We start from the raw sequence: 20,288 nt of genomic DNA on the forward strand, positions 1-20,288 counted from the left end.
GTTTCGAAGGTAGAGAAATCTTTAAACACTTACCTCCACTGGTGAGAAATAACGAAGATGACATCGATGAGTATGTTGAAACAAGGATGAAATTGGAATTGAGATTTGACGTGAAACCAAGCCTCATTGTAATTAGACATAAGTTCTTCAACAGGGAACAACTCCCAGGCGAAGATGTGGAAACCTATGTGTCTATTCTGAGGCAATTGAGTGCTGAATGCGAGTTTGAAGGATTCAGAGAACAATTGATTAGGGATCAGTACATCTGTAAATGCACTGACAAGTCAATCCAACAGAAATTACTTACGTTAGGAAACCCTACTCTGGAAGAAATGATTCGCACAGCTAAAAGTATTGAATTATCGAAGAAAGAAGTTAAAGAACTTGAAAGAAAGAGCGAAGAGACAGTCTCCATTGTAAGGTCCAAGGAGAATAGAGAAACCAGAACTAGTCCTAGTCAACAACATTTTGAGAAGAACATTCTTTTCAATTCACAACGCAACGAAAGGAACTTGTTTCCTAGACGTGACATTTGTTATAGATGTGGGAATCCTTCCCATAATAAGTATAATAAGTTCTGTCCGGCTAGAAGTGCTACTTGTCGCACCTGTGGGAAATATGGTCATTTTGCTAAAATTTGTCAAAACCCCAGGCAGGGAAATTTGAATTTTGTTAATAAGTCTCAGAGTCAGGTTAACACTACTGGGGTAGGGAGTGTTGCAGAATTCTATGAAAACACCAGTAAAGGTCAAGATCCCATTAATACCATCCAAGATGACCTTAGGGACATGGTTGTTGTGGTTCATGAAGGGCAGAATCCTATTGATGTGTCTACCAAAATCAACAAAGACATGGTCATAGCTGTGCGTGAAGATGGTGTCATTACTATGGATCCTTCTGATTGCGTTGACCCTTACGAAAATTTTGGTGTGGGTGATAAAGTAATTTCCTTATTAGTAGATTCAGGTGCAAGGGTCACTATGATCACCCAAGAGTTATTTGATGAAACTTGGCCAGGAAGAAAACTTGAACCTCCCGACAGAGCTCCTGTATCTTTTGAGGGGCGCAGAATAGCCTTGCTTGGTTATTTCGAGGATGTTATTCAGTTCAGGGGGAGGAACATTTTTGGAAAAGTCTATGTGGCTATCAAGGGTCTTAACATTCTGGGTTGGTTCCATGGCGGTTTATTTCGGTTAGTCTTAAGGCCAGGTGCTAAAGAACAGGTTGGGATGGATGAGGATGACCTTTGTTTAGAAAGCTTAGCAGTAGTTGAAACCGATGACTATGTCGTAAGTTTAGCAAACAAATTTCCTTTTGTTTTCAGTAAAGAGCTTGGAATGATTAAAGGTTTCAAACACGAAATTAGAGTAAAGGAGGGAGCCATTCCTGTCAAGCATAAAGTCAGGGGTGTCCCTTTTAGTGTCAGAGAGAGTCTTGAAAAGGAATTGATGGATTTGTGTAAAAAGGGAATTATTGAACCAATCGAGTCATCTTTGTGGTTATCTCCTCTTGTTGTTGCTAGGAAAAGGAATGGTGATTTGCGTGTCTGTGTCAATTTACGCAGCCTCAACAGAAACATCTGGGTTGACTCGCACCCTTCACCAAAAATCACCGATTTGTTGTCTCTTACCAGGGGTGCTAGATGGTTCACCAAGCTGGACCTAGCATCTGCATACCACCAGGTGGTGTTGAGTGAGTCCTCTAGGCATTTGACTGCTTTTGTTTCACCTTTTGGCAGTTTTCAATACTGCAGGATGCCTTTTGGTCTTGCCTCGGCGGCAGCAGTTTTCCAAAGGTTAATGAGTCAAATGTTCAAGGATACCCCTGGAGTAATCGTTTTCCAAGATGATGTCTTAATTTTTGGCCAAAACAAAGGGGATCATGACGTCGCTTTAAATCAAGTGTTAGACATTATGCAAAGTAATGGTGTTGTCCTTAAGAGAGAGAAATGTGTTTTCCTTAAAGAGAAAATGGAATTCCTTGGTCATGTAGTCTCACACAATGGAGTTGAACCACGTCCTGGTTTAGTAAAGGCCATTGTTGATGCCTCTCCTCCCCTGGATAAATCTGGTTTGAAATCCTTCATAGGTTTGAGTGAATTTTACTCTAGATTTATCAAGGACTATGCATCTAAAATTCAACCATTAACCAACATGCTTAAGAAAAATGTACCTTTTGTGTGGAATGAGAACTGTGATGAAATTTTTCGATGGATTAAGTCTCAGCTAGTCAGTGACAGTGTTCTTAGAGCTTTTGATCCTAATAAGGAATGTGTTGTGACTGTTGATGCAAGCGGTTTTGGGCTTGGGGCTGTGCTTACCCAGAAAAATGGTCAGGTCGACAACACCATTGCATACGCTTCAAGAGTTTTGCGTGGTGCCGAAGTGAATTTCTCCGTCATCGAGAAAGAGTTGTTGGCCTGCTGGTGGGCAGTGAGGAAGTTCAATTCTTTTCTCTGGGGTAGTCATTTCACTATACGTACGGATCATAGTCCTTTAGTCTCAATTTTGTCTGGTGAAAAGATTAAGGAGCACACTCCTAGGATTGCCAGATTGTCAACGAAGTTGCTTCAGTATGATTTTGACATTGCTTACTTGCCAGGGGCGAAAAATGTCAGAGCAGACTATTTCTCACGTTTTCCCATTTCTAGTAACGACTCTGAGGTTGAGAAGGAAGACGATCAGGAGGATTGCTTTGTTGCTGCGTTAGATTTAGAGGGCATGTGTGCCGTGAATGAAACTGAATGGAGAAGAGAATTGTCAAAGGATGTTGTTCTTACTCGTGTCATTGAATATTTGAAGTCAGGTTGGCCGAGGGAGAAGTATGTCTCTGGACAGTTTCAGACGTATGTTAAGGTTGCCGATGAGCTCACTGTGGAGGATGGTATCCTTTTGCGGTGCGGTAGGCTGATTCCACCGGAGAGTTTGAGGAAACGGCTTATGGATGGTGCGCATGAAGGTCACCTAGGGAAAACATTCACCAAACGCAGGTTGCGTGATGTATTTTGGTGGCCTCAAATGGATGTGTGTGTGGATTCATTGATTGATGGTTGTGTTATATGCAACTTTTCTGATAAGAGTCATAAAGTGAGAACGCCCCCTTTAGAACCGATTCAATTTCCGGAAAGAGCATGGGAAAAGATTGGAATTGACCTAGTTGGTCCTTTTAACCTCTTACCCTCCTCTTCACGTTTCGCAATTGTAGTCATTGATTACTATTCAAAATGGCCTGAGGTTCGGTTCATCAATGAGCCTTCCTCGGCTAATGTCATTCTTTTCCTGAAGGATATTTTTCTCAGAGAGGGTTTCCCTTCATGTGTTATGACTGACAATGGGGTACAGTTCGTTAGTTCTGAATTCGAGTGCTTTCTCAGACAATGTGGCGTCTCTCACAAGAAAAGTTCCTTATATCATCCCCAGGCCAATGGTCTTGTCGCGAGAAAATGAACCGTGTGTTGAACAATTGTGTGCAGTGGGCTATTGCCAGTAAATGTGTACTCGAGAATGCTGTTCGCTCTATGTTATGGTTCTATCGCACCACAGCACTTTCTTCTACTGGCGTCTCCCCATTCGAACTTTTAAGAGGGAGGAAACTGTCGACTAAAATTTGTCCAGGTTGGATGTCCAAGTGGGTCAAGATGAATGTCATAGATGGCATCGACGGTTTTGTAAGGAAAAATGTTATCCGAGCACAGTCTAGGCAGAAAATTCAGTTTGATGAGAGGAAAAGGGTGGTGTCTCATAGTATCTGTGCTGTTGATGTTGTTCGTATTAAGAATCCTGTTCATGTCACAAAAGGCAGGAGTAAATTCTCTGAACCGTTTGTTGTCAACAAGGTATGTGGCAATGCTGTGCGAGTTAACAACAACCATTGGTGGAATGTCTGTAAAGTTGTCAAAGTTAAAGATGTCATTTCTGAAACCAACAACTCTGGTAACAATTGTTGTAATGATAAATTGACGCCTGTACTTCACAGGAGTTTGAGAGTATCTAGGATTCCTGCCAGGTTCAGATAATTCAACTGTTTTTCTTCGCCACTGCTGTGTTTTGCTTTTACCTTGTCCTTTGTTTCTTCTCTTTTCCCTTCTTTTCTTCACTTTTCTTTTTCTTTTTCTCTGTCTTCTTTAGTATTTTCATCCCCTATTCTTTCTTCTTCTTGTTTGCAGAAATGAGGATAATGTAGTATTCTGTAATTGTGCCCCCTTGGCACTAGTAGTTGGAACCCTGGGTGTTGGGAGTTCTGAGGTTAGGTGTGGAATGTTGACAGTTTTGTCAGTTGAACGCTGTAGCTTGCTCATGTCGCTGTGTTGCTCTTGAGCCAATAAACTTATTGACAAGCTTTCTGTGTCGACCTTCCATTCAACAATACTACACATACCCCCTCTGATTACTGGTGTGTGTGGTGTGTGTTAACTGAGTGGTCCTGAGGCGGAAGCCGGGACGGTGATTGAAAATTGTAAATCTGTTTTCAAAATTGTTAATCTGCTGAACTGGCGATTTTTAAACGCGCATCAAGAAATTTAGAGGGACATCACCCACCCTGTTTTTTATTTCATTTTGGCATAAACAGGAGCTCAATCGGCCCACTTGCCTTCATTTCCGCCCCCACCGCAGCCGAGTAGGCGCTGCCGGGGTCCCGCCATCTTGAGTGAGGAGCAGGAGCAGGGCAAGCAGACTAGTGCTATGCCCCTCCCGCCCTCGCCAGTATAAAAGCCTATCTAAAAAACATACCCCCACTGATTACTAGTGTGCGTGGTGTGTGTTAACTGAGTGGTCCTGAGGCGGAAGCCGGGACGGTGATTGAAAATTGTAAATCTGTTTTTAAAATTGTTAATCTGCTGAACTGCCAATTTTTAAACGTGCACCAAGAAATTTAGAGGGACATCACCCACCCTGTTTTTTATTTCATTTTGGCATTAACAGGAGCTCAATCGGCCCACTTGCCTTCATTTCTGCCCCCACCGCAGCCCAGTAGGCGCTGCCGGGGTCCCGCCATCTTGAGTGAGGAGCAGGAGCAGGGCAAGCAGACTAGTGCTAGGTCCCTCCCGCCCTTGCCAGTACAAAATGGCACCCCCCAAGGATGCGCAGCGGACGTGCGCAGCGGGCGCGCCAGCGGCGCGCCGAAGGCAAGCCCGTCTGCGCCCGTCCGCGACGGGCCGGGACCAGGGGCCTCAACCCCTGCCCAATTTCCTAGCGACACATCCATTGGGCCAAGGATCTCCATCACATATTCAGGCAGCGAGCTGAAAAAAGTCAATACCATACGGGTAAGGAACTCGGCGTTATGCGCACAAGTAGGACCCTTAAACACCATGGGACCCTGCTGCTGTCAGAACTGCAGATGGGATAGTAATTCCTGGCATTGCCCCGCCTCAATAAACACCTCAAACCTTGCTCTTGACTGCGTTTATTTTAATGCAAGATCCCTACCAGAACACACGATCGAAATTTGGGACACCCTGAATAAAAAAAAACGATTTGGCCTTTATTACCGAGAACTGGCTCGACAATCATAGTACCCCCAATATTGCAACAGCCCTCCCAGCGGAGTATAAAATACTGAACCTTAATAGAATAAAGAATAGAGGAGATGGGGTAGCCATATTGTTCAAGACTCTATCACCTGTAGACAGGAGGCCATCACACAGGCTGACAACCATGAAGCAATGGCATTTTCAGTGTCCATAAACACCAACATATTATTTGGCGGTGTGATCATCTACAACCCACCAGGGAGTACGTTAGACTTCAGCACCCAGCTCCTCGCACAAATCATGCCGGTCTGTCTTAACAACAAAAATATCCTGCTACTAGGGGATTTTAACATACATTATGACAACAGCAACAATCCCCTGGCTAAACACTTAGCGGAGGATATGGAAATATTACAATTGACTCAGAAAATTGAACAACCAACACATAAGGCAGGACACATGTTAGACCTCATGTTTTCCAATATAGGATCCATCCTCATTAAAGAGATAAAACCACTGACATGGACAGATCATTACATGATTGAGTTCACTATCAATCTGTCCGTTAAAAACACCAGACCACTAGCTCTGGCGGCGGCAAAAACTAGGAGCTGGAAGAAGTTCTCAGTAGAGATATTCCAACAGCATTTCGTCCACACAAACACGGTAGGAACTTCCATTGACGACGAAATAGACCAATTACAGAACAACATCATGAATGCACTAGAACACTGCTCAGTGCTACGCTCCAATCATAAACCCAGACGTACTATGTCAGAAAAATGGTACGGGCCAGAATTAAAGTCACTAAAGAAAAAATTTACAACACTCGAACATAAATGGAGACTTACGAAAACCCAAGATGCCCGACTCACATATAAAAAAGAACTCATAATTTACAATAAAGCCATTAGGAAAGCGAAAAAAGAATACTTCACACGCAGAATAACAGAAAATAAAGACTCCAAGAATTGTTTAAAATAGTCAAAGAACTTTGCAGTCCCACAAATCTCTCATTAAATCTTACTCCATCACAAGAAGGTTGTGATAAAATAAGTTACTTTTTTTGTGACAAAATTTACACCTCGTTCTCCAACAAAGAACTGGAGCACATAGATCACTATGTGTTACCCACCTCGCAGGCCGGTTGTTCCAGTTTTGGCCCTTTCTCAGTAGAAGAAGTGGGTAAAGTCATGTTAGAAGTCAAATCTGTCTCCCTGTTGGATCCCTGCCCACATCATATTTTCTCGCAATTAACCCCGATAATCTGTCCAGCAGTAACACAAGTACTCAACCACTAACTAAATTCTGCAAAATTTCCAACAATCTGGAAAAATGCGGTAGTCACCCCACTGATAAAAAAAGCAGGTGTAGATATCAATAACCCTGCCAATTATCGACCCATATCACAACTACCCTATCTATCGAAAGTCTTAGAAAAATTGGTTAACAGGCAGCTTTCTAATTTCCTTGAAACCAACAACTTATTGGATGTTTCTCAGACGGGTTTCAGGGCCAATAATAGCACAGAGACAACACTCTTGGCCGTACTGGAAAGCATCAGAACACAGGTAGATCGGAGGAAAACAGTCGCCCTGATATTATTAGATCTCTCGGTGGTGTTTGACACCGTACCACACAACCTGTTATTAGGAACCCTCGCAGCAAAAGGAATCCAGGCAAAAGCATTAGGTTGGCTGCAATCATTTTTGTCAGACAGAACTCAATCGGTGCGCATGGGCAACTTTTCGTCTCCCCTCCGGAACATCAAATATGGGGTCCCACGGGGGTCCTCATTGAGCCCAACGTTATTCAACGTGTTTGTATCTTCCCTGGCAGAGATAGGAAGAAAGTGGGGTATCGATATCTGTTCATATGCAGACGATACCCAACTAATGGTAACCTTAGACAGGGAAAATAACCCGAAGGACAGGCTGTTAAACTGCCTCATCGAACTATCTGGCTGGATGCACAGCCACTGTCTAAAGCTTAATGCAGATAAGTCGGAAATCCTGGTGTTCGGTGGACACACACAGTTATGGGACAACAGCTGGTGGCCCATTACCCCGGGTACCCCCCCCCCCCAATCCAACATGGACAGCAAGGAATCTAGGAGTTATTATTGATAACACCCTGTCTATGGAAAACCTTGTGCCAACAATTTGCGGCAAAGGTTTCGCACTATTAAAAATGCTCAGAAGAGTCTTTCCTTGGATCCCCACTGAATGTAGAAAGATTCTAGTCCAGTCACTGCTGATGAGCACACTGGACTACGGAAACTCCCTGTTTGTAGGCATGGCAGACTACCTCTTCACAAAACTACAATTAGTGCAGAATGCAGCGGCAAAGGCAATCTGCAATAGAAGAAAATATGACCCAGTCAAGAGTTGCCTGAGAGAGCTCCATTGGCTCCCAATGAGACAAAAAGCCACTTTCAAAATTCTGTGCATAACACATAGACTGTATAACACCGGCCCTTATATCTTAAAAAATAAGATCAAGTTTTATGCACCCACTAGGAATCTCCGCTCTCAATCAACAGCGAGAGCAACAACTACCCGAGTGAAAATAGCCATGATGGGAGGACGAGCCTTCTCCCACCTGGCCGCAACCAGATGGAACGATCTGCCCAAGGATCTCAGACTCACGTACTGCCACCTTACTTTAAGAAAAAAATAAAAACCATTCTTTTTCCTAAACCTGACTAACTCTGTGTTACTCAAGTATTAGCCCACCGCTTATTACAGAAATCATAGCGCTATGATATCCTACCCAGGATGATTGTTTGCGCTTTAAAAGCAACATTAACATTAACATCGTCTGTAAGATAGATGTCATCGACATAAGATAATGCCTCATCATCATACAATTGTAGTAATTCTGTTACCCTGGCTGAAAATAATCCTGGGCTGTTCTTGGATCCCTGTGGGAGACGACAAAATTGCAGTAGGCCCCCATACAGGAGAAAGCGGTCAAATACCTGCTTTCTGGTGCTATGTTTTGACAAAAGAATCCATTTGAGATATCTAATGTCGTTTTATATTTTTTGCGCACAATGTTATTCATTAGTGCTGCACTGTGTGAGTTTTGTACTGCTGGTTTTTGCAACAAGACTTTAGGTGTCTGTAATCCAAAACTAGACGATATGAATCGTCTGGCTTGGAGACAGGAAACAAAGGATTGTTCATTTGTGAGGTGCATGTTTTAATCACCCCCTGATATTCAAGTTGATCTAAGATCTCCCTTACTTGTTTTTTAGCTTCTTGCTTAACAGGATACTGCCTCTGTGCGGTAGGTTGATTTTTTAACTGAATTTTTTGGTGAGGAGAATCCTCATCCCATCCTACATGATTTTTATATAATGCAGGTGCTTGGGCCACTGCCCATTTTCTAGCAAATGTGTATTTTTTATGAATTGGAATGTGATTTGAGAAGGCAGGCATAATCATTTCTTCGCCATGTGGGCACTCCCTGACAAACTCTGGTGGCCAGTCTTTCTCTGCTAGCAGGATATCATAGCCTTTCGATAGGTTCTCCCAAAAGAGACCTCTTATTTTCCTATTTTTGTCCCCTTCTATACGTAATGTTATTTCATATATTTTAAGAGGCACGTTAACTCTGGTGTCTGCAGTTTCCACCTGAATGTATTCATTCGTGTCCAGTGTCTCCAGAAGATTCATCAGGATCTTGCGAGCTATGGTCACTTCTGCTGCGCTGTCTAGCATTGTCTGGGCCCATTCTCCGTTTTTCAGTTGTGTCCTCAGAATCCCGGCATGTTTTATTTTAATACTAGCTACCTTCTTCTTTGGAAATTATAATTTTTTACTTTGATGAGCAGGTTCCTTGTCTTTGGACTTGACGTGCTCTTCTTTGTGTTCTGACCGTCCTCTTCTTTCCGATTTCTGTGAGGAAGTCTGAAAAGATCGAGAGGGACGTGTATCAATATCTTGATATCTGTCAGGTTTTCTCAATTTATCCCTATCTCTAAGGTTGTATCTTTTCTCAGAGGGCTCCCGTTGTGGAGACCTGCCCCTCCGTTCTGGAGATCTATTTCTCAGATTGCGTGACTTTCCTCTGGACTGAAACTAAGGGGCATATTATCAAGGGGGTTTATCTCCGCTTTTTTGGCTTTAAAAGCCAAGAAAGCGGAGATAAAATTATCTCCCTATTAGCTAGCTGTCGCTAACACCAGTTAGCGACAGCTAATAGGAGATAGCGACCATCTTGGGCCCCACTTTGCATGTCAGTGATATTTATCACTAATGACATGCAAATTGGGCGTGCCAAGATGTTAGCGACTGGAAGCGCGAATATCTCCAAAAACTAACACCTGCCCTGAGCAGTTCTTAGCCATGTTATCCAATGGGAGGTGATTAACATGGCTAAGAGCATTAGCTCGATAATGCATGAATATTGCTGACTTTTCAGCGATATTCATGCATTGAGGCCGATTTTTATCGCATTTGCGATAAACCTTGGTAATACCAAGGTTTATTTGCGATAAAAATCGCCGCAGCTCAGTGGTGAATTTTTGTCTCTAACCAAGCAATAGCGATATCGCTATTGCTTGGTAATATGCCCCTGTGTTTCTCTGGGAGTGGTTTGTTTGTTACCCTCCCACTTCTTTTTGGGAGTAATAAGATTATTTTTAATAAAGGTTTTTTCAGGATTTTCAGTTGGTTGGGGTTTTAGTGGTTTCCCACCCAAGCTATCTCTACCTAGTTCTTCATAGGATTTTTCAATTATTCTGGCAAGTTCAAAAGGTTGTTCTGCTATATCTGTTTCTTTTAATTTTTGGCGGAACGCCACAGATGCTGCTTCTCCTTTTATGTTGGCTAATAGTATAGCCGAGACTTGCTTAAAGTCTTTCAGTAATTTCATACCTAGAGTTAAAGCAGGTTCTGGACCGTATTCATTTTGAATCAGTCTTAGTACGTCTGGTATAACCGCCATGGACGGAACACCATGTGTTTTTGTGTATATGGAAGCAAAGACTGTGCCTCAAGTGTCATAGTCCTCCACATGTGGTGCGATCCCCATTGGTAGGCAGATTGTCAGAATTCTGTGTTTCTCATTAGCTGTAGTATCAGGAAATACTGCCTCTATCTGAGTAATTTTTTGAGCTAACCAAAATGGAATTTGTTCCCGTTTTGCGGGTAATTTGCCAATGACTGATTGTATAGTCTGTGGTGTGATTTTATTTGTGTTCCCCTGATGAGGGGTGTGCTGTGGAATTTTTATTGCTGGTTGGACTGTTAAAGTCTGCATGACATATTGGACCAATTTTTATTTTTATTATTTGTTTTAGCTGAGCTAAGAGTTCTCAGTCTGACCTTTTTTCAATGTCAGGATGTGGTGTGTAGCCGGCTAGAACCGGCCATGTGGCTCCTGGTCTACCTAGTGGACCGAGCCTGGTAATGTGATTTTTGATGTTTTAGGGTACCATTAAACCAGAGCTGGTGCTCTTGGTATGTTAGTGGAATTTCAACGTCCTCGAAAGGAACGTATTCCGCTGGAGATTCCCCTACTCTGTAGTGGTGGAACTCGTGTGTTACAGCGTGTGCTGCTGGAAAATGTATCCAGGAATCGAATACCTCTGTCTGCCGATATTCATGGGCCTCTACCACAAATATGACTGTACCACCTCTTGGTGATACTCCATTATTTATAAGTTTGTAAGTTACACTCTTCCTTACATTGAATGGGATGAGTATAGCATTCGGGTCATCTTGCCGAAGACTTGTGTCTTCTGCTAAAAGTTGAGATGCTAATTCATCTCTTTCTCTGTCGTCATCCGACATTTTTACTGACTGAAAGTTTTGCTGCAGAGCAAGTTTCAAGGAAACAAAGATTAGGCGCACAATATTTTGGAACACTGTATCCTTCAACGTTGACTAAACCAAAAACTAATACATAGGATTCTCATCCTACTAATTTTTGGCGGATATTAACCTTTCACCCACTCCAGACGTCTATTGGAGTTTTTACGGGGAAAAGGGGTCTGTGTGAAAAGCACGACTGAGTTACTCTAGCATCTAGCATTAAATTATCGCCTTACCAAACGTTGGGCGCCATGTAGTGTAGTTCCTATATTCCCAATAGGCTTTGCGCATTGGAATAACATAAACGATAGTTTAGACGTAGGACTGAGGTTGACTAGGTCTCTATTGAATATGTTAGACTTAATTATGAATGCCAGCTAGCTCAGAGGTCACTAGAAACTTTCTCGAGTAAACAGGGAGGTGTTAACTTCCCTGAATAGACAAGAAGGGATTAGCTTCTGACAACCGCATTAACATGACAACTTTTCTCCCTCCAGAATAAGGAGTATATCTCCAGAGTCGTGGAAACAATAGATAACTATTTCACTCAGTCAATCGTGCATGCTTAGTTTCACCAGAAGAGCAGAGAAATAAAGAGACGGGTGTTTTCAATAAAAGTGGTTATTTATTGAACAGTCTTCTTTCTCATGCAAGAGAAGTGAGTTGCCACAATTGCAATACTTGTCATAAAGTAAAGTGCGTACAGTAAAAGGAGTATCATGAAATAATACTGTAAAAGCATGGTACAGTTTCTAAGCCATACCGTGTTTAAAATAGATAAAATATATACATACATAAAATCATTGACTAAACGTACTCAACTGGTGCTTCTAAGATACGCCTACCCCGGTGTACCTAACCTAAGCCTAGTACGTGGGAAGGAGTAAGTGAGCTGCAGTTTTAAGTTAATTTAGTTTTTGCCAAGAATCTGAATCAAGAATTCTCTAAGGATCTAATCAGCTTTGTACCTTGGTTATAGAATGAAAGAGGTCTTGTATCTCGTTCTCAGGACTCGATCTCCCAGAAACCCGAAAGGGTGACTGGAAACACTGGAGCTGGATTTCTCGGCAGGAGAAAAGACAGCGTCTCTCTCAGTGCGTTAATGGGAGGGTCGACTTCCTTCAGCTCTCATTACAGCTGGGCTTTGGGTAAGTATATAGCCGATCTGTTCCAAACCACCTTGTGTTTGTTAGGGCAGCTGTTGGTATATTTATACCTGGAAGGTGCCGGGTTTGACGTAAGGTTAGACATAAGACGTCACTAAGAACTTGCAGTTCTTTCAGGGCTCCAGGAGTTCTTGGACAAATCAAAGCAAAAGCAGGGGGAATTCCCGGGCTGAAGGAGGCTTGGTTTGTTTAAAGAACGTGTTGTACTTTCTAGGAGTCTATGGGAGTGGCCTTACCGTATTTGGACTGCATTGGCTATGACTAAATATGGATATGATTCTTAAGCCTTTATTCGGATATGATTTGTTATAACCACATAAGGGCATAAATCGGGAATATTTAAATAGGGTCTTAGATACGTTCACAACAGCGTAACGCAACTTTCAACATCACAGGCCCTCACGGGAAAAAACACAGTGTAAACGTGGAATTCACAACAAAGTGGAAGCATGTGATAGTCAACAGACAATGCGTCAAATGTCCATGTGTAAATTAACACCACTCTGCAAAAATGCGAAAAGCGAACACAAGAAAATATGCAATGAGGCTAATTGCGGTACAAACATCGGAGAAAACCAGCCACAGGCCTGTGAATCCCATGCATCTGCAGGGAAAATGCACTATCAAAGAAAGAAAGAAAAAAACAATTCAAACTGGGCTGCAACATGGATACACCCGGACCGAGTGCAGAGGACAAGCCGAACTCCACAAGCCCTACGGAGGTACTGCCAGGAACCCCGTGTTCGGGGAAGGGTAAGGACAAGAGGAAGTGGAAGACGGGGTTCAGTCCGCAGGAAGACCGGATCATCGTCACGTAGGCGATAGAACACCATCAACAACTGTTCAGCACCCCCACTGCAGCACTGGCAACCCAAACGGAAATATGGCAGCCCATCGTCACCAACGTCAATGCAGCAGGAGTGTTTAGGAGGTCACTGGAGGAGGTCAAGAGGCGCTGACATGAAGTGCACAGCTAAGTCATGGAGAAGTTCTCCGCCAACAGGAAGGCAGCAAGGGCGACTGGAGGCGGGAGTCCTGCTACACAGGAGGAGAATAATGAGCTGTAGGAAATGGTGGCCACAGTCAGCAGTGTGGTGACAGTGGCAGGAATTGGGGACCTGGACGCAGCACGATATGACCGGACCCAACAGCAACAGGGTGCATACTGCACACCCACAATGATCATGGAACAAGTCACTGATAGCCTTTGCACACTGCAGCACACATAGAAATGCCAAGTAGGCCCCCGTCAACAATGTGCACAAAGGGGCCCCCCTCCATATCACCAATATCACAACCGACCTATGCACATGTGCTGAATCTAGCAAAGAAGCGGCTCTATGACCCACAATGACTATGCAAGTAACACTGCATGCCCGATAGCATGGCAGCTGCCCAGAAATATGAGATGGCCCATGAATCGACATGGAGGTAGCCCAGTGCGGATCATATCCGTAAAGGGGCAGGTCACACTCTGACATGTCCACGTGCACACACAACCCATGCCGTACAATACATGCAGCAGACGAACAATGCACCTAGCCAAAAAATCTGTCAGAGAGCACATATGACCCAAGTCAAAAACACATCAGGCCCCAAAAAGCACACATTTCAAAGGCACTCCGCTTCAAAGGGAGAAGGCTACACGAAATCAGAGCTGCAGGGGCAACTCCCCCACAATGCAGTACACACACATAGCAGACACAGAACATCAGCAATGACAGCAATGAGGTACTAAGTGCAACACCAACACCATAGGACGCGGCTCACAACAGGTCCCGCACATGCATAGTAACTGTCCACTCACATCTGGCATTGCCTGACACTGTGTGATAATAATGCACGGGTCCTACCACAAATCCGTCAAATAGTCAAAAAACACACTGACTGCCATCAAATAGCCAGCTCCATCAAAACAGTGACAATGTATATTGGCATGCCTTCTGAATGTAAACATCTGCAAATCCTCAACATACATGTGTAACTCTGATAACCTGCATCTCCCCTTTCACATTGCAGACAAACAACACCTCCTGCAGGGCACACCACACTTCACATCATTGATGATGAAGAGGACAACCTGCACATTTGTCAAGACAACCTCCAACGGATAATGGACAGCCTCCGCACCCTATCCCCAGGAGCAGGGCAGGCCAGCTGCCCCAAGGTGAGCCCACCACCTGCACAGACCACACAGCAGGAAACACACACCACCACAGCTGTCTCCCAGCACCCCCGACCAATGCATAGAGTTCCAACAACGTGTGTGGGCTTGCCAGGTAGAGTTGGCTGAACAGCTGCGGGTGGGCTTTGAATTCGTGGCAGCCAAACTCGATGCCATACGTGGGTGTCTGAGTCCCATCAGGGACCACATACAGTCCCAATAGGACACCCCGTGTACACACCATGCTCCACCACAGACCTTGGCTGACCTCGCTGGGGCCATGAATTGAATACAAGAACTGTCTGGTCAGACAGGCACCAGCGATTACAGCACAGAGTTGGCACAGATGCGGAGGTCAATGGAGACCATGGAGCAGAGGCAGGCTGGAAGTATGTCTGCCACGGCTGGAGAGCAGCGAGTAGTTTCTGGGAACTTCAATGCCCTGCTATACTTCATCTTGCCATTGCTGCCACTGAGCCGTTCCCTGATGACTGCATGCGCATTGGTATCCAAGATGGCGGCGCGAATGAGAAGAGGGAGCCCCGGGATGCAGCGGACAAGGTAAGTGCCTTTTATTTACTTTTCTTTTACTATTTACACAAATTAGGTATGTAGGGGAGGGGGGCAGGCGGCACGTAGTGGGGCTACGCGAAGTGCGTAGGTGGGCGTAGTTTCTCGCCCACTTTGCATAGCTTCGCATAGCCCCACTACGCATACTACGCCCACCCTTAGAAAATATTTCCCTTCATTCCCATCGCCCAAAGCAGAACCTTGGTTCATGCGATGGTAACCAACCGCCTAGACTAAGGCAATGCTTTGCTGGCGGGGGTGGGTTCCACCCTTTTGTCAAAATTACAAACTGTTCAGAACACAGCCGTGCGAATGATTCTCAATCGTCCGCCAGGCTCTCCTTCGGCCCCATTGCTCAGAGAATTGCACTGGCTCACTATTAAAAAAAGATCCTTTTTTAAAATTTGCTGCCTTACTAATAACACTCTAAAAAAAAGGCCCCCGGTATCTGCAACATAAAGTAACCAAATACTGCCCCAGTAGGAGGCTGAGATCCTCTACTCTAGAACTTCTAAGAGTCCCCAGATTTCGCCTATCTCGGACCGGTGGTTGAGCGTTTTTCTATCTCGCTCCCATATATTGGAATCAACTCCCACAGACCCTTCGCGCCAATCCAAACTATGGCTCTTCCAGAAAACAGCTGAAAACTTTTCTCTTCAGTAAATAGACACTCTTGCTCCTCTCACCTCTAGATAGATTGCTAGTCAGCGCTGAGATGCTCCAGGGTGATTTGTGCGCTTAATAAAACCTAACCTCTCCCGAGAAAGCTGGCTTCAGGATCACTCTATGGGACATAGCCCACATAACTCGAGCTGCAAAAGCTGGCAGAGCCTCAGCTCCATGGTTCATGGAGGGTCTTAGAAATAGAAAAAGCTCTTGTAAATGCCTTGAGAGAGCATGGAGGAAGAAATTTAATCCTGTGGACAAAATAACCTACAAATCGGCTCTGAAAGTTCATTACGCCAAAGTCCGGGAGGAAAAGAAGCTCTTCCTGGCCACAAAGATTGAACAAGCTAGACAGCAGCAAGGAACTTTTTAAGATTGTAATAGATTTCTCCTCCCCAAACGCAGTTGACAGCTCATTCACTCCTACACTAGCGACTGGACTAACCTTATAGTGCGCTATTTTTACAAAAACATTAAAAACATTTAGGATTCCCTCATAAAAAAGGAAGTCAACTCTGGTTCGCCCTGGGTACCACCCCCAATTTAGGTGCATCCCTCTTGCAGTTTCCTCCCATCACGTTGGCCAAATCTCTCAAGATAATGAAAGTTCTTAAATCTGGCTCACCCTCGAACCCTTGCCCAGTGAAAGTACTGGCATCCATCACTGAGGTGATCAACCCAGCTGTGAATTTGGTTTTGAATACCTCTCTGTCGGAGGGATTAATGCCTGAAAGCTGGAAACATGGAAAACTTCTCCCGCTTTTAAAGAAACCTTCAGCAGACCCGCTGGTAGCCAGTAATTTCAGACCAATATCATTGTTGCCTTTCTTCTCCAAAGTTCTGGAGAAATACTTACACACTGTGATCACAGAATTTGTAGAGGTAAACCATATACTGCACCCGAGTCAATCAGGGTTCAGAGCCAACTTCAGTACAGAGACAGCCTTATTGGAAGTCTCTGAAAGGATTAAAAAACACTTGACAAAGGGGGCAAAGCAGTACTGATACTAATAAACCTCTCCACGGCCTTTGATACCGTGCCCCATGATCGACTCCTGCAAAGACTGCATGACTGCAGTATTGGGGGCACGGCCCTCAGATGGTTTACCTCTTTTCTGGATAGTCAGCAGCAAACAGAATGGTCCCCTCCTTTCTCTGCCCCCATTCCCTCTATCAAAGTAGGAGTCCCACAGGGATTAATTTTTTATGTTCCACCCTGTTTAATGTATACATAACCTCCCTTGCGCTCTCAGTAGACGATTACAGTGCAAAAATAATATCCTACGCTGATGACACGCATCTGTTGGTCACATGTGAGAAGGGCACCCCGCATAGAGGAAGTGAGATTAATGCCTGACTGACAAAGGTGTTTGTCTGGTTCAGACAGAACCAACTGATGGGTAATCCTGAAAAGTCAGAGATTATATTCTTCGGCCATAATCTAGGCGAGGAATGGCGCCAATAGTGGCCTCGGAATATGTCTCCCCCGGCAAGTTCAGTAACCAACATGAAAAATCTTGTGGTCAAATTGGACGCTGATATGTCCATGAAGTCCCAGGTCCAAACGGTGACTGGTACGTGCTTTGGGGTACTGAAAATATTGAGAAATTTCCTCCCTTTGCTCCTGTCCAACACAGGAAGACTGTGGTCACGGCCTTGATCACCTCTAGGCTGGACTACATCAATGTCCGGTACCTTGGACTCCCGGACTATTTACTTGGGCGCCTGCAGGTAGTACAGAATGCGGCAGCCAGCGCCATACTTATGCTCAGCCCTAGGACACACATGTCACCCCACCTAAGATCCTTTCGCCGGTTTAAAACCTTTGTACTGCCCTTTAAGGCCCTTCACAACTTAGAGGTGCCTTACATCAGGGACAGGATTCAGTACTATGTCCCACTAAGGACCTTGAAGTCATCTGCCCAGCAGTTGTCGAACATTCCAAAGTTTTTGCGCTCCTTCCATGTGGTAGCTTCTCAGCTATGGAATAGTCTACCGCTTTCTTTAGGACCGGCGCAGGATCTACTTGTCCTCAGGAGAAAACAAAAAACCTGGCTCTTCCAACATTAGAATGAGGTCTATCTGCCTTTGTGCACACTATCTGTCTAAGGGTCATTTCAGCTCCGGGACACTCTATGGAGTAGCTCTCTATAAGTACCCAGTACCATAACATAACCCAGTACCCAGTACCATAACATGACATAACGCTTATGCTTTTTTTCTCTAGTTTTTTATACATGGAGAGATAAGGGACTTGCCCAGAATCACAGGATGTTGCAGCAGCGATGTGATCCATGCTGTTGTAATTGGATTCTGTGCCTCACTGGCAAGCAGTGGCAGTGTTTCCCCCCTTCCACCTCTGTGATCTACCCAGCTGAGCATGAATGCGGGTGAGAGTAGGAGAGGGAGCTTTAATCGCATAAACTTATTTTCCCCTAAAGTGTCAACACTTTTTACTAAAAAATATTTTTATTGGCTTGTTTAAATGTATTTACAGCAGCGCTGTGGGTGCTTCATGCAGGGCTTGCCGTGGCTGCTCCAGATGTAGCAGTTCCTCCCTGCCAGCAGTCCATCCCCAAGTGCTTGACTCCTGGCTTTCAACAGCAAGGAGTAGCTAAAACTGTTTTTTCCCCAGAATAGCTCCTTTTTGTGATCAAATTGCCAAGATCAAAGACAAGTTGTCCTAACAGCTTGTGCTACAAAAGCAATAGTCTTGAGATCTGTGCAAGCTGCCGGGTTCCCTTTGTTACGGCGGGATTTCTGATCTATTTCTATAGGTCTAGATCCCAACTCAGGTCGACTGAACCGTTGATACCTGTCATAGAGTAAAAGGCAATCCACTACTAGGTCAATCAGTTAAGGACTTACACCACTCTGAAGAACCACCTACTACGAATAAGTTTTAAAAGTTTATTATAAAGCCAAAGTTAACTGGAGATACAAACATCTCAAAATAAGGTTCAAAAGATATACTGGTATCAATACAAACATACATTTTCTAAATGCTCTTAGTCGGCAGAAGAATATCACCAAAACCAATTCAAAAATCATCAGAGTTGCAAGAATAGACACAAGCTGTAGCTTATGAGTCATTTACAGAAAGGAAGAAAATCCAGATTAGACTGTCCCTACACTAGACTAAGTGACATCCCTACTTAGTAAAATCTTAACCTAAAAAGGTGTCAGCCGTGGTGACTTCCAAAGAAGATCACTCACTTCCCTTAGTCTTCGTTGTAAATCGATGCCTCGCAGTTATCCTATCTGCCTACCCATCCGCTCTCTTAGGTTCCTCAGACCATCTGCCCTAACTCCACCCAGGGGTGCTGTCCGTAATACAAAATCACATTTACAATAGAAACGCCCTTTAGAGACGCCCCTCACGTGGTGTCAGTTCCGGCATTTTCCATGCTGATACTCCTCTGGGCCCATCGTTAACGTTGACCTTGCTTCTCAGGCTCTTCTCCGGCAGGACGGTACCCCCCAGGAAATTCCTGAAGCCTCCTCCAGGCCTGTGCCTGGCTCCCTGAACAAAACTCTATTCATCACTCTCTTGATTGGAACCTCCTCGCACCTGCAAACAGACACTTGTACAGTGGGCCCCCAAATTCCGGCCTCCACCATATCTTCTAAGTCGTAAACCATCGAGCAGTCTCTGCAATTTAAGCTTAACATGACATTCCTCTAACTAACACATGCAGATCAAAAGAAATGTCCTTATCTATTCAGGCCTATTAGAATTACATGAAACGGGCCTGTGCACTCTATAAACATTTAATTTCTTAGTCTAAACAATATTCTAACTCATTACACACAATGGTTATATGAAACACTTCTATAAACATATATTTCAGTTCTATGATCAAAAATACTTTGAATTACAACGACATTAAAATCCATATCATGTGCAAGTATAACAGCCCCTTTCATTCTCTGTGAACTGCCATGTGGCCTACACATTTCTACGTTTAGCAGTATTACATTCTCCTCTACAACAGCCACATAACATGGGATTTCAACATCATTCTAACATCTCTACATTAGCTTTTCACACTGATATATGCATTCTATTTTAATGAAACACTCATGTATTTTCACTCTATAAATTCGACACTCTTATGTAATCTTTACTAAACTAATGCAACGTACTTGTAAATATGGTACACTTCTGATTTTTCTCGATTTGCGCTCTCTCAGTTCCCTCCTTTGATGACTTTTAGCATCACCATCACAACACCATCCCTGAGGTATGAACTAAGTCAAACTGAACTCGTTGCAGTACTCTCTCGTTTCATCATCTCTAGAGCCCTCAGACTCCTGTACTGATTATCCTGCATCGCAGCTAATCTCCTCTCCTGCTCTCTCATGGATCTCTGCAACCTATTTGATCTATACCATTGGTACAGCCACACCAATCCCCACAAAGTGAT

Source organism: Lissotriton helveticus, chromosome 10 (genome assembly GCF_964261635.1).
Source record: "Lissotriton helveticus chromosome 10, aLisHel1.1, whole genome shotgun sequence".
NCBI lineage: Eukaryota > Metazoa > Chordata > Amphibia > Caudata > Salamandridae > Lissotriton > Lissotriton helveticus.